This window comes from Notothenia coriiceps, unplaced genomic scaffold (assembly GCF_000735185.1).
Source record: "Notothenia coriiceps isolate Sejong01 unplaced genomic scaffold, NC01 NC01_scaffold00034172, whole genome shotgun sequence".
NCBI lineage: Eukaryota > Metazoa > Chordata > Actinopteri > Perciformes > Nototheniidae > Notothenia > Notothenia coriiceps.
In genome coordinates, this window is record NW_011366873.1 from 1 (window position 1) to 4,290 (window position 4,290).

Below are 4,290 nucleotides of genomic sequence, written 5' to 3' on the forward strand. Positions count from 1 at the left end.
ACCACTCAGGAAATTACCAAACCCCAACTGTTCCTCATTTATTTTTCACATTCTTTCCTCAAAAGCAACAATTCAGCTCTTCTCAATCTTTTTCTTTTTTTCTTATAGAAAATGAAAAAAAAAATAGCTTGTACAAACATTTAAAAATGACTTACAGCGGGGAAAAAAAGGAAAAATAAATGCTGTACAGATTGATAGAGATGAATTCTTCCTCTGGTCTGCGTGTCTCCACACTGTCAGATACAGCAAGCATAAGCTCACTCTCTACTGTTATGTAGACACTGAATTGGCAGAGGAGTGCACTTCTAAAGGCTAAACAAGTACTTTTTATCCAAGAGAAGTCCAATGAGGTTTCATGACCGCTGTGCTTTTGAAACCTGTAAAAATGTCAAGTTAATGCATGTGAGACAAAAGAAAATCCCTCTGTCCTGAAAAACATTTTTGGGGTGTTTCTTGCCCGGCAACAGAGAGAAAATGTAAACCAATGGTTCAGCAATTAGACTTGGTGTATTTACAAGATATAGGAATTGAAACAGACCAAAATATATAAATATAACATTATCCGTTCACCATGTCTGATCACAGCCGTTCAAAAAGTGGATCATATTAGCCTTTTTTTTTTTCTTTTTTTTTTTTTTTTTAAATCAGATTTCGTGAATCTGACACACGAGAGCTTTTTTATTACCCCAAAGATCTGTTTCATACACATGATATGCCTTGAAGATCTGCAAAAATGAGTTTTTCATCAGCAAATGTCCTCAGGCAGCTGCTGATATTTACAATAATTATGTACGGATGTAACGGTGGCACGAGTTTACTTTACTAGATTCATTGTCGAGCTTTTGTTAAACCTGTGTGTACTTAACAAGATCATTCCCGTCTTGCTGAGCAATTCAGCTAATTTCTTTTTCTAAGCCTACAGTAAATATGATTTATTCTGAGACTTCATGATGGAGGTTAAGTAATGGTTAAGCCTGCAGATCTACATTCATTCATCCAACACAATAAAAATCGGACTTTTCATGCACACTCATGTTAAATGCTTTTTCTTTGACAAATAATCAAAATGTATAATCTTGATTAGGCGCTTATAAAGTTGAGGTAAAAAGCAAAGATAACAATGTGTGAAACATTTAGTTATTTCAAATAATGGTAACTTGCATCCAAAGATTGTACTTCTGTCTACCTTTGTCGCAGATCAAAATGTGACATCTAAAGATGGATTCCTGCACTGCCATCGTGCTTTCTTACTTTTGTTCAAACTGGGTTAATATTTCCTTACTTGTGTTTTGTTTCTTTAGTCTAAATTCTACGGCGGTTGACCTCTGCAATCACACTACAACAGCCCAAAACACTTCCATTAGGAGAAAGGGGTTCAAAAACTATGCAAATAAAAAGGTAAATGAGCCAAAACACATGTAAATGAAGAAAGACATGAGCAGTATTTACTCAAAAAGCAGCTCAAACTAAATTCGGGAAGAAGCTCAAAACACAACGAAAACAGGCACACTCAAAGGTGACGCAGAGCTGGGACCTGAGCACTTGTTGATGTTCAGGGATTATAAAGTTGGCCAACTGTCACTGTTGGCCGAGTTAGCCTGTTTCACGATTGTAAGTGTTTTGTCAGTATAAATGAAATAACTAGGTTAGCTAGCTAGCTGACAGCAGATCTGCAATAATATCAGAAGGATTCCTGTGATCGCATTTTTTAAATAAGCTAATACACATTTGCACATTTGAGGTAAGTTTCCAGTCACAGTTGGCCAACTTTATAATCCTCAAAAGTCAACACATGCTCTGGTCCCAGCTGTGTGCATCACTTTTTACTGTCCCCGTTTCTGTTGTGTTTTGAGCTTCTTACATTGTTTTTTATTTGCAGCGTTTCATTTATGCAGTGCTTTTAGTAAAGGCTGCGCAAGTTTCGTCAACTTGGTGAAGATGTTTTTTAATTTGCGCATGTTTTGGCACATTTGTGTTTTTTTTATTGCATCGTTTTGGGCGGTCGTCGGTCACCGTAAATTCTGCAGTGCTTCCTCTTTGTGCACATGCTTGAAGTGCTCTTTGACTGGAGTGAATGCTCTCATGGGTTAGGATTAGCTGCAAAAAAGGCATCCCTTAAAAATCGAGGTCCATCCTGTATCTCTGAATATACCTTTACATTTCCAGTGGTGTCATAAGTTTGATTATCTTCTTCGCGGTGACCTGTGACTTCAAATGTTGGCATTGGCATTTTTTCAGCCAGAACACTCAGAAAACTTCACCCATCAGCCTTTAAAAACCCATTTGAACCTTTTTTTAAGGATGCCCTTCATTTCCTTCACTTTGCAGATGGAGTTGTGTGGTTATTTTTACACTTGAAGGCATCACTTTGGTACAAGCATATTTCTCCTTTACATCCATTTTGATTTATTCTATTTTCTTTTTCAGTGTCTCACCTCTGCTCACTCTGTCGGAGGAGCGAAACAGACTTGAGAAAGATTTATCGAGCTGCAGGGATCCAACCAGCAACATTTGTAACACAACCTCTCTTAATTAAATATTTTTTAGTCCATGGTAAGGAGCGCAGGAGAGAGGTGCATAGGTTAAAAAAAACAGAAAACGACCGAACACGTGAGTTGGAACTAAGATTGTGATAAGAAAAAAATCCAAATCACCCGCCACTTCTTCCCAGTGAGCGACAGCACTGAAAGTCCCCAAACTTTGAAAGTTGTGGACTTGCCGTGAATGAAGTTTTTCTGTTTTGCAGCTTTCAGCCCAAACAGCGTTTCAAGCTTCTTCAGTTGACGATAAGCAGTCAGAGTTCACCCGAGTTGAACTGGAAGAACCAAACTGGTTTCATGAGAGTCCAGGCATGTGTGTTGTCAGTGTGTGTGGGCAGCAGTGTGTGTTATTTGTTGCGCAGTAGCTCCAGCTGGTCCTGGTATTCGGTGAACAGTCTCTGGAATCGCAGGTTTTCAACGATGACAGGTAAGACTTCCCGCAACAACTCGCGCTTACGTAGACCCTTAACACAGAAAACAGATCGTTAGCAACTAGCATGCACGGTTTAATGTGGTGCCAGAGCCAACACAAGCTAACTCATTAGCTATTAGCTTTGTTTGCACAGGTCATAACGGATTAATCAAATGAGCAAAAAAACTATTCCGTCGCAATTACACAACCTGGTTTTTTTCATGTTCTATAGACAAAACAGTTAACATTGTAATTAATAAATGCTAATTAACTAACTGTTGATGCAGCTCTGCTTTAAATCCGGACAGGAAAATGCGCACTACTTTTTGTGAGATCTTTTGGTTGAGTGACTATGATTCCTAACGTCCAGGTTAGAAAGAAAAATGTATTGGGGCATCCCTTTATGTCTTAATGTATATGTAATATATTTAAAGCTTAATGCTGAATGAGTACAGCCTAATCCTTGGACAACATCTAGCAACAATACAACTGAGAGATGGGACACAAAGCAGCTTTGGGAGCAGGAACAAAAAGGACAATACATTTGTATGTGTGGAAGGTAAACGTTTTGAAAAATGTTGAGTTGTACCAGAGTGGTGGGCTCCCAGGCTGTCGCTGCTGATTTGTGGACGGGACCGAGCAGCTCCTTGCAGAGTTCTCGGAGACGAAACTCTGAACCTGGAGGGATCACACACAACGTTTTGTCAACACTGAAACCGAAACCCAATCAACACTCCTGGATGAACTTGTTTTTATACATTGTAACACTGTGGACCTTTGTCTACCCTCTGGCAGTCAGTTATCGTAAACCGACAACATGAGCTCTAGTATAGGGTACAACTGGCCGATGTGCTTAGTGACTTTTCGTAGTTACTCAGAGGGAAAAGACACTAATAAGTCATTCAAAAAGTGTTCATATGAGATTTTGAGCCATTTTCATATGTCAACCTGCCAGCCACTAAAAGAGGATGGATGTGGAACTGTAAAACCATTTCATCGCTGAAGTGTGGCTGTGAATGATCCGAAACATAATTCATTGTCTGTAATGTTGTCTTAAAACAAGAAGAACTAATAATTAGTGGCAGGGCTACTAGGGGTGTAACGGTTCACAAACATTTCGGTTCGGTACGTACCTCGGTTTTTAGGTCAAGGTTCGATTCGGTGCGTTTTCGGTACAGCAGAAAAAATTATCACAAAACAAAATATATATATATTTTTTTTTAATTATTATTAAACTGTGAATAATGTATTCACTCAAATAAATACAAAATATAATAAAATAAACATTAAGGTACAGCATTTCAATGAACTGAAATAATCTGTATAACTTTACTGTAC

General features: G+C 38.4%; 1 long non-coding RNA gene across 1 annotated transcript; it reads right to left on the bottom strand.

Annotated features, from left to right (window-relative positions):
• Nucleotides 1-9: 9 nt before the first annotated feature.
• Nucleotides 10-3,647, bottom strand: LOC104961989 (uncharacterized). The gene is made up of 2 exons (XR_800163.1): nt 3,542-3,647; nt 10-3,004 (listed from the first exon to the last, which is right to left on the bottom strand). It is a non-coding gene; the product is annotated as an uncharacterized lncRNA (long non-coding RNA).
• Between the last annotated feature and the right edge of the window lie 643 nt (nt 3,648-4,290).